The sequence below is a fragment of the Sorex araneus genome, chromosome 6 (assembly GCF_027595985.1).
Source record: "Sorex araneus isolate mSorAra2 chromosome 6, mSorAra2.pri, whole genome shotgun sequence".
Classification (NCBI taxonomy): Eukaryota; Metazoa; Chordata; class Mammalia; order Eulipotyphla; family Soricidae; genus Sorex; species Sorex araneus.
The window spans coordinates 153205771-153216992 of record NC_073307.1 but is presented as its reverse complement, the minus strand read 5'-3'; the positions used below and the strand labels follow the sequence as shown (position 1 = coordinate 153216992).

Below are 11222 nucleotides of genomic sequence, written 5' to 3'. Positions count from 1 at the left end.
AACTGGGCATACCATGTGGTCCCCCGAGCACCTTCAGGAGTAATTCCTTAGTGCAGACTCAGGAGTAACCCCTGAGTATCTTTGGTGTGGCAAAAACCAAAACCAACTCAAAGCAAGAAGAAAAAACAAAACAAAAAATTAAAGCATCATTCCATAAAATTGTTTCCTGGGTATTTTCTGGGAAGAGAATGACAGAGCATCAAATTCACTTGAGAGTTTTATTACTGCAAATCTCAGATTCAAAGCAATGCTCTTTAGTCCTCAAAATCTGTGTTTTTATATTTTGTTTCCACTAATAAATTTCACTATTCTTTATTCCAATAGATTTTACTGGAAGAAACAAATGGCTATAGAGAATTTTATTGTCGATACTGAGTTCATTCTCTTGGGATTGACACTGGGCTGAACTGAAAGTTTGGCTGTTTGTTCCTGGTAGTTTATGCGGTCACATTGGTGGAAAATCTGGGCATGATCTTCATAATCCGAATCACTCCCAAGCTCCACACTCCCATGTACTTTTTCCTGAATTGCCTCTCCTTGGTAGATGCCTGCTACTCATCATCCGCAATTGCAACCAAGATGCTGATTAACTGTAGGATAACATAGCCTCAGGTAGTTTAGGTTTATTGGGTTATTCCAGTTACAGTGCTCCTATTCCTCTTTGTTTGTTTGTAGCTTCTTTCTTAGTGTTCTGTTGACTTATAAATAATGTTTTCCTCTTCTCCTTGAGTCCTTTGCATAGTTTATTCAGAGCAATGTCCTTTTTGTATGGACACAGGAAGACTTAGCAAAAGTTATGCTTTTGTAACCTGGGAGTTATTTGACTCTACATATTTTCCTCCTGGGCAACTGTTCTCTCAACCTAAGCCTCAGCTGCCCTTACTTCCTAGCACCCCCAAAAGCAGCGTCCCGACGAGGGACAGAACAGACCCAGGGCAAGCGGTGAGTTGTGTGCTACCCTGGCATGGAGAAGGGCTTGGCCAAAGTGCCTAATGCTTAACTATAAGTTAAGAGCTTGATCATGGACAAATGTTGTCATGATCCAAACAGTGATAACTAGATTTAGACCCTGCTAGGGTTAGGAGTGATTAATCTGGCCTGAGTGCTGTGGTCTGAGCCTGTGGCAAGATGTTGTTAGGAGAGCTGCCTTGCAAGCCTCAATGTAGCTCTTGCTATGTCCATCCAAAAATAACTAGTATTAAGATGTTAATAAGTGTTTGGACTAAGGAAAGGAAAAAAACCTTAAGAGTCAGGAGTGCTTTGGAATGCCCTGCCCTCAGGAAGGGCTTTCTTATGTTGATTTTGCTATCTGACTGGTGTAGCCTAGAGGGCAAGTTGGGAGAGAGAAGTAGGAGGAGAGAGGAGAGAAGGGGAGAGGCTGGAGTTGATCCAGAGAGAGGCCAGAGCTGGGAGTGCGGGAGATGAGAAAGATGGAAGATTGAATAAATGGTAACTAAACAGCAACCAGCTTGGTCCTTGTCCTTCCTTCGCCTGTCATTGACCACCGGCCGTCCTGATCCAGTCCATACACAGTGGTTCCAGAGCACCTAAGGCGGGGGTGAGACACAGCCACCCGGAGAGCCCGAGAGTGCACACGCCCCTTGGCGAGCTTTAGTTTTTTACAATTAACCTCATGGTTGTAAAGGGAACCATTTCTTTCACTGCTTGTATCATATAGCATTTGTGTTTGGGAATGTTTGTTATGACAGAAGGCTTCCTGCAGACCATTATATGGCTATTGAAAATCCTTTGCTTTATACCGTAGCCATGTCTAAGAAGACCTGTGTAGGACTAATGATTGGGTCGTGGGTAAGTGGGACAATGAATCCATTAGTTCATACAATAAGCTTGAGTCGCTTGTCCTTTTGTAGGCTGAATGTTGTCAGTCACTTTTTCTGTGATATTCCCTCACTCCTGAAACTCCTGAAACTCCCTCATTCATGTCAGATACTTCCATGAATGAACTGTTACTCTTAACATTCTCCGGAGTTATTGCCATGGCTACCTTCTTGGTTGTGATCATTTCTTACGTGTTTATTGTTTTTGCTATCCTGAGGATCTGCTCGATATCAGGCAGGAAAGAAGCCTTCCCCACCTGCGCCTCTCACCTGACTGCAGTGTCCCTAGTTTACGGCACCTTAGCTTCAGTTACACTCAGCCGAGCTCCCAGTATTCAGTAGAACAGGAGAAGGTTGTTGCTGTGTTCTATACACTCATGATTCCCATGCTAAACCCACTGATTTACAGTCTGAGAAACAAAGAGGTAAAAGATGCTGTGAAAAGGGCGATAGAAATGAGAGATTTCCCCTGTACATTTTAAGTTCCCTTTAAATCTTACAACATTCTACCAGTTTCAAAAATACTATGAAATTTGGCACTTCTAAGGATCATATAAATCTTTCTTTCATTCTTTTATTCTTCCTTGTCATATAAATATTTCTCAAGATTTACTCCAGCTTTTGTGCTCAAGTATCACACCTAGTGTGCTTGGGCAACTATATGGCATGCCCTAGATCAATTATTTATATTTTAACTGAGGGCTAGAAGTTAGCTTACACTCTTGAAGTTCGTCAAGCTTCAGGGGAGTCCTTAGGTTTAATCCCTAGGGCTACTGAGTTTTGTCCTCCCCACAAAGGATATTTTCATCCTAAACCCTGGTTGGCAGGGGGAGGAGAAGCTATGTGGGATGATTTGAGTTTAAGTGAAGTAACAACATCCAAATATTTATCAAATATGGCTATAAAAGTAATGAGATCTCTCATAAATATCCAAAAGTCAGGATAGCTCTCAGATTAATACTTCTATGTGCTACCATGCAGGATCTCAGAGAGCTTAGAGTTCTTGTGTATCTCTTTGGCTGCTGGTTCTGGAGAGTCCTGTGAGCCACCCTAGAAACGTAAAAGAATCCAAAGAAGGCATCATGAGAAGCATAAACAAGAAACAGGTCTTTCAGTAAGCAGCTAGAGAGAAGGGCAGTGTTTGTTGAATCTGATACTATGTCTAGGTAAATAATTTCAGAATTTAACTGCAAGACACTCAGCAGGTGTCAGTGATTTATTGGTTGCTTGGAAAACCCCATACACACATATTAGAGTTGCCATGGAATCATTAGTGATTGACCTGTTTATAACTACTACTAAGTCAATTTTCCTAAAACATATTACAGGGTAAATTATTCTATATCTTTTAAGCTCCTATCTCTAAAGGAAGATGTCTGCCCTTCAGATTTCTTTTGATAGAAGAATTACGATTGTAACTTTAAGTAGTAAAGTATAGGCATATGAATATAATGATTAAAAAGTAAATTTAGAATGCTTAAAATTAAAAAATTACTAACTCCATCTTTCCTTTTAAGCATCTCTTTTTTTTTTTTTTTTTTTGCTTTTAGGGTCAAACCGGCGATGCACAGGGGTTACTCTTAGCTCTGCACTCAGGAATTACTCCTGGCAATGCTCAGGGGACCATATGGGATGCTGGGGATTGAACCCGGGTCAGCCGCATGCAAGGCAAACGCCCTACCCGCTGTACTATCACTCCAGCCCCAGCGTCTTCTTTCTTTTGGTTCAAGGGTTAAAAGAAAAAATTATCAAGCTCACATTCTGAAAAAATATTTACTAAATTCTACTGAATTCAATGAGCATCAGGTTATCAAAACTAGAATCTATATTTATTAATATACTTTTGTCAATATTGATTTCCCTATATTGTAATTTACTGTCGTTCTAAAATCTTAATATTTATCATTACTTTAGAAAAGTAAATTTGAAGAGAGATGTTTGCCATTAAATTAAGTATATTTGAGAATTTTTGTTTTTCTTCTTTATTTTGGGACACACCCAACAATACTCAGGGTTTATTCCTGGCTTTGTGCTCAGAGCTGACTCCTGGTGGGGCTTGAGAAACAAATGGGGTGCCTGGGCTTGAACCTGGTACTTTTGTGTGCAGGGCAAGTGCCTTTCTCTTTGTACTATCTCTGTGTTCCCTGTATGAATTAAAAAAAAAATTGCTCAGGGGTTATTCCTGCTCTGAACTCAGGATTTACTCCTATTATTGCTTGGGAGTCCAAGATGGGATGCCAGGGATTGAACCCGGGTCGGCCACTTGCAGGGCAAATGCCTTACCCGCTATATTATTGCTCAGGCCTTTGAAATTTTTTTGAATTTTTTACTATCAGTTTTATTTAAGGTTTCTGAGACATTTGAAAATTATTCAAATGAAATTATTTCTACTTTATAGTTTATAGATCACTTGGTAATGTATTAAACTGGTTAACAAAATGAAACTTTCTAACCAAAATTGCCACATGGAAACAAAAGGATCATTTCACTTATCCCTATTATATAAACACAATTATAAAATTATTGTTCGCATAAATCAATTTGAAAAGTATTGATAGGAATATGGGTAAACTTAAGATACATATGACATATGGTAAGATACATATGACCTATGGACATACATATGATAACAAATTTGTAGGGGGGTGAGAAAATGTACAATTGTGTCTGTCAAAAATATAAATAATGCAAATATATATTCAAGAATTAATAGTGAAAATATTAACAATCTATAAAAATACATCATATTTTGATGTTGAAAAATTAAATCTGTGGGGCTAATCGACAATACATGGGGTAAGTCATTCTCCATGCATGAACTCAACAGGGTTTTGGTCCTCAGTTTCCAATGTGGTCCCCAGTCCTACAAGGAGTAGTGACCCCTGAAGTCAAGAGTAAGTTGTGAGCACAGCTGGATGTGATCCCCAAACAAAAACAAAACCCAAAAGGAAAAGAAAATGTGATGCTCTGATAGCCCCCAAGAGTCAAGCTGTTAAATAAGAAATTACATATGGAATTAAACTCTTGGGTAACAAAATGTCCCTTTACACAATGTCTTAAGGAGTCTGGCATTCTACTGTAATTAATATTTGTGTCTATTTGTTAGTTTTAAAAAATTCATTCCCATTGATAAAAACATATTTTAATATAAATTTGAACCCTTCAAATTTCTTTATTTCTTTAATTCTTTGTCCAATTTTTAATATCTTTGTCTTTTCATTTACACATTAGAATCAGGTAACAGAATTATTCATATGAATATATATCTAATACATGCAAATACATATATATAACTCATACAACACATAGAAACAACAACAATGTCTGAATTAAAAATAAGCAGAAAGACAAAGGGACATTTTTCCAGCAAAGATAAAACAAAAAAAAACAAAGGTACACAAAAAAACTAATGCTAACAGATACACAGATGCTTAATAAATTGTGTATCTGTTAGTATTATCATGTCATTTAAGGTTTTTTTAATTTTTACTTTTAATTTTTTAAATTGAATCACCACGTGGAAATTTACAGAGCTTTCAGTCTTAAGTCTCCGTTATACAATGCTCAACACCCATCCCATCACCCAGTGCACATTTTCCACCACCAGGAGCCCCAGTGTACGTCCCCCCCAACCCCATTCCCCGCCTGTGTACCTGATAGGTTTCACTTTACTTTGATTATCTTCAATATTTCAACAAAAATCTTACTATTATTATTTGGAGTTTCTCCCCAAAGTCAGACCTGTTGAAAAGGAACCATTTCATAATGTTTTACCTTGTTGACAATTAAGAGATATGAGGTTGCGTGGTTTTGGATCTCTGCATTCTAGTAACAAAGTCCAGGGAAATTTCTGCCAGAAATTGCATCACTGCAGGCTTTACTTCCCTTTTGTAGTGCTCATAAAATGGAAAACCCAAGACAGAAAAAAACCTTTTCTCCTAGCGCCGCATGGGGCAGTGGCTCAGTTCACAGTCAAGAGACATTTCTGCAAGCTGCTGGTGCCCAAAGTAGTTTAGTTGGCCTGTGGGATCATGCTCTTGCAGCAGTGGAAAGGCCCTAAGTTTTTTAAGTGAAAAATGTCCATTTTCTTATTACCATACATTTCCATGCCCCAAGAACCACTCACACCCATTCCTAATAAAGTAAGTTTTATATTTTTGTGTATGAATCACTTTCTTTCTAATTTGTGAAAGGATGGCTGTGAGGCAGCAAGTGATGTCTTGCCTTTATATAGGCTTTCTGGAATATTCCCATATATTTCTACTTCTACCCTTTTTGTCGAAATCTGACCTTTATGTCAAAGGCAGGTGGGAGCAGATGGTGGATTTGGAGAAGATGAAGGCCCCTTAAGGTCATTTTTACTAAGACCAACTCCCTTGAGAAGCAGCATCACTTTATACCCGTGGTCCGAGTCATTGGCTAGTCTCTTAAGTGAACCTTGGTAATTTGTAGACTCTACTGACAGAAATAGGGGAGTCTACTCTCACTGATTATAGATTCTCAGACTTAAACACAAGATGAAAGGAAATTAATTTTTTAGAAATTAATCACAGTGATTATAGTTATTCCTAATTGGATTTCAGACTTACAGTATTGCATCGCTATTCCAACTGGTACTGTCATTCCCTCCACCAAGTATTTCCAGGTTCCATCCCATTACCCCTGCCCCCACCCAGCACCACACACATACACTCAAACACACACACACACACACACACACACAGTGCCAGCTCTTTTGACAGGCACCTTTCTAAGTTCACTTGTTAAAGTTTGGGTCTCTTGGTTTCAGGGTTGTTGACTCTGTGCTTAAGGAACATTTCTTTTTTAATGTAAGATCTCTGCCTTAGAACAGAAAAAAATAACAACGAACAAAAATAACAATGACAATTTCTGGGAAACTAATGATTTATAACCAATTAATGTCCAAAAGTGAATTCACAAATTGCAACTTAGAGAATGAATCTTTAAAAATGTGTTAGAAATATTCTTCACCTGTCAATCAGAATTAGAAAAGGAATTGCCAAGAAAACTTCAGCTTACTCTCTCAAACTGAGCACCATCGAAACATATGCAAGACATAAATGGCAAAAAAGTCTTTCCTCAGCTTTTTCAGCTTTAGAAACTCTCAGCTGCACCCTCCAGAGTAGTTAGAATGTCTAAAGCAATACAGTGAACAATGTAAGGAAGTTTTAGTGTCAACATATACAAGCTAGAAGTTCTAGTAGTATTACTTCATTGTTTTAATTAATTAATAAGTTAATAGTGATGCTGAGCAAATCTTTATGTGATAATTCCCTATTTTTATATTTCAAGTGAATGATATAACAACTTTCATATGAATTTCTATTGACTTAGTGAGTACTGATTTTTAAATGTAAAACAATTATGAAGACTTATGAGACTCAGTTTATATATGTATATTTATGTCTTGGTTTATCATGTTAAAGGTAATGACAGCTATCTCAAATTATTTTAGGAATATGAAATTGAGATTTTTATTCATTTTACCTTACATATATATATAAACTTTACCTTCTTTTATCCTAACTAGTATTTACTCAGGATAATATAATAAAGCATGTATGTCAAATCCACATGAATTTATTAAATTTAAATATTTTCAAAATTTGGGCTTTCACCTATTACTAAATGTGGTATTTCAATTTATCTGATTAAAGTACATAATGAACATAATCGACTGGAGAGATAGCACAGAGGGTAAGGCATTTGCCATGCAGGAGGTTGACCCGGGAACGATTCCTCTGTCCCTCTCGGAGAGCCTGGCAAGCTACTGAGAGTATCTCACCTGCACGGCAGAGCCTGGCAAGCTCCCCGTGGCATATTTGATATGCCAAAACCAGTAACAACAAGTCTCACAATGGAGACGTTACTAGTGCCAATTCAAGCAAATCGATGAACTACGGGACAACAGTACTACCGTGCTGCAATATACACGATGTTAAAACCCTTTTTTTGATTGTATGTACACTCACTATACTTCTAAGATTTTTTATTAATAATTAAAAATGTAAACACATGAGTATTCTCACATGGCAAATGGAATATTGCTATTCAAATTTTGTACAGATATTTTTATTTCAGAATTAATGCAATCTATTACATAAACAAGTCTATTTATAGGCTATAGAGATAATAGAGTGGGTAAAGCAATTGCCTTGCATGTAAGCAACTCAAGACCAATCCTGGCATCGTTATGGTCTCCAGAGCACCACCAGGAGTGAATCCTGTTTGCAAAGACATAGTAACTACCAAGTGTTTCCAAGTGTGACCCTAAAGGTAAAATAAAAATCTATTGAATGTTTAAAAAAAATGGAGAGAATAAAAAATTAGGGATTTATGTAGAAAATATGAACAAAAGGCATAAGCATGAAGGTTTAGCAGATTACACAACATTTTAAATAAAAGTAGTGCATAATTCAAATATTGGATTGATCTTTTCCTTCCATCATGTGTTATCTTCAAGCCAACGTAATGAAATGACACCTTGTCATAATGCAACGCAAATTATTTTGAGATATCAACTCACATAGTAAGAAAGCCCATATGAAAAAGAAAGAAAACAGTTAGTGCTAATGAGAAAAGTAACTCAGAAATAGAAAACGGTGGGAAAGTAACTCTCATTGTCAGCTGGTGGGACTATTACAGGGTACATTATTTTTTTACTGCAGACAGTAAAGATTTTTCTTGTTCTGTAGTAAAAGTAAAAAGCAAAAAATAAAGTAAAAAAATTTTTTATTAAAAATTATGTAATGAGGATATTTGAAAGAAATGTAAGAAAACTTATTTATTAAGACAAACAATAATAACAATAATCAGAACAGTCACCAAGAACTAGTATTGACATTTTTCTGAATCTCAGTCCATATTCCATTTTCCAGGAAACAAATGTACTTTTTGTGTTCATATATGTAAAGCTAAAAATTAAGTTTATATTTTTTCTTAATAATTAAGACAACTATAAACATTTCAGTAGTATTTAATCACATGATGATATACACGTAATTTTCAATAAAATTTGTGTGAATACATAGAAAAGTGTTTCCGTCACAGTGGGAAGAGTCCAACCTGTCTATCATATAAAGCTCTTTGAATCTCTAATAAAATTAAAATATATTTATAAATCCATAATTTTATTATAGTTAAAGTATATGTAGCAGTCTAAGAGTATGTTGAAAATATCTTGTAAGGTATTACAGGTGTATTCATTTTTATATATCAGACTTTACCTTCACTAGAAAAAGAGCATAAAGTAAACAATGGAATTATTCTTAATTTCCTAAAGAGGGAATACAGAATTGACATAGCAAAGAACACATCTTACTTAGTATATAGAATACACTCATGTGACCTAGATATGAATACTTCCACTAATATAAAAGAAATGCAAAAAATGAATTCATAATAGATTGATAGTTATAAATATATCTGAGCATAATCACATAAAATGTAAAGCTTTATTTTTGAAAATAATTAAAAGTAGCAATTCATTACAGAAAAATAAGCAATATGAGATTATGTTCAAACTTATAAAAAAGAAGAAAATTTGAAAACTTCCATGTAAAAACAAGAAATTTATCTCAATTTATATATTTGTTGTTAGCAGACAATGACAGACTTAGAATGAAATAGAGTTGGGAAAATGTTCTCATAATGTTGAAATACAGATTATGAAGAGTTAATAAGATCCAAAGTGGATCACGTTGAAATCAAGGATACTGATAAGAAAGAAAAAGTAGTCATATTCCAACAAAGAATGAGTATGTTAAGAAAAATTGCATGAAACTTGACTTAAACTCATTACAACATAATGAGTCTTTTTGATAGTATGATCAATTTGATTTTAACACATATCAAAGAATCCTACAGGGGAGATAGAAATATGATTGCCAACACACATACGCACACTGACACCAGCAAAATGCAAATTCAATTATAAAATTTGAGGATATCCAAGTCATTTTAATTCCCCATGCTTATTTTCAGTTTTCTTTGTTGTTCCAACATGAAAAACCTCACTGTTTTCTAGTCTTGTACGCAATTGTATTTAAAAAAAAAGATACACTTTAAAACATGCCTCATCACTGGTTTTTATTTGCTTGTAAAAGCACACACAGAATTTGAAGTCCATATACTAGCTGAAACAATCAAAGTTACAATATATTTTAAGAAAATATATTGTGAACTCTTTCTGAAATTCTCTGCAGTGCACATTTTACATCCTTGTTCCTCAAGCTATAGATCAAGGGATTCAACATTGGGATAATCAAGGTATAACATATAGATGACATTTTATCAGTGTCAAAATAATGACTGGACTTGGGTTTCACATACATAAATATTAAAGTCCCATAGAGCAATAGGACCACTGATAGGTGCGATCCACAGGTGGAAAAAGCTTTGCGTCTGCCCTCAGCTGACTTCATCCTGAGGATGGCAATGAGGATGAGCAGGTAAGACACTAGAACTATGAGAAGCGTGAAGATCAAATCAAGAGCTGCGAAAACTATTGTCAAGAATTCAACTTTGTGAGGGTTTGAGCAGGCCAAACTTACATGGGGAAATTGTCACAGTAGAAATGATTAATGAAATTATAGCTACAGAAGGATAGATTAAAAAGTTTTATGGTGACCACAAGAGAAATACAGGTGCTGTAGAGATAGGGGATTGCCACCAGCACCAAACATAGCCTTTGGGACATGATGACTGTGTAGAGCAGAGGGTTGCAGATGGCCACATAGCGGTCATAGGACATTGCGGCTAGGATAAAAAGTTCACAAATAATAAACATGTCAAAGAAAGTCAACTGTGTAGCACATAAATGATATGAAATTGAATTTTTATCTACAAGGAAATTTACCAACATTTTGAGTCCCACCGCGGTGGAGTAGCCGAGATCCGTGAGCGCCAGGTGTCTGAGAAAGAAGTACATGGGTGTCTGCAGCCTGGGGTCCACCTTGGTGAGGATGACCATGCCCAGGTTGCCCACCAGTGAGATCATGTAGATGACGAGGAAGAGCACAAATAGGGGAGCCTGCAGCTCCGGGCGATCTATGATTCCCAGGAGGATGAATTCCTTCAGCCCTGTGAGGTTGTGTTTGTCCATCTAGGTTTATTAAAATACAATCGGAGTAGAGAGTGGAACACAAAGAACAGGTGTCATGAAATAAAATAGGTATAATACTGAAATACAGAACACAAATAACTGTTTTTCAATTTGTTTCTGTTTCAACATCCCACCAATGAAAATAAAATTTGTGTTTATAAATAGAAATCTAGAGACAGTTTGGTGAAAAAATAGGTATTTTAAAAATTTTTATCTCTCACAAAAAATTCAATATTTAATAATGTAATGAGAATTTTTTT

The 11222-nt window shown here is 36.0% G+C and overlaps 2 pseudogenes; one reads left to right on the top strand and one right to left on the bottom strand.

Moving 5' to 3' along the window:
• The first annotated feature begins 343 nt into the window (after positions 1-343).
• LOC129406012 (olfactory receptor 5J2-like) lies at positions 344-2320 on the top strand (annotated as a pseudogene).
• A 7701-nt stretch (positions 2321-10021) lies between these two features.
• LOC129405745 (olfactory receptor 8K3-like) lies at positions 10022-10962 on the bottom strand (annotated as a pseudogene).
• Positions 10963-11222: the final 260 nt, after the last annotated feature.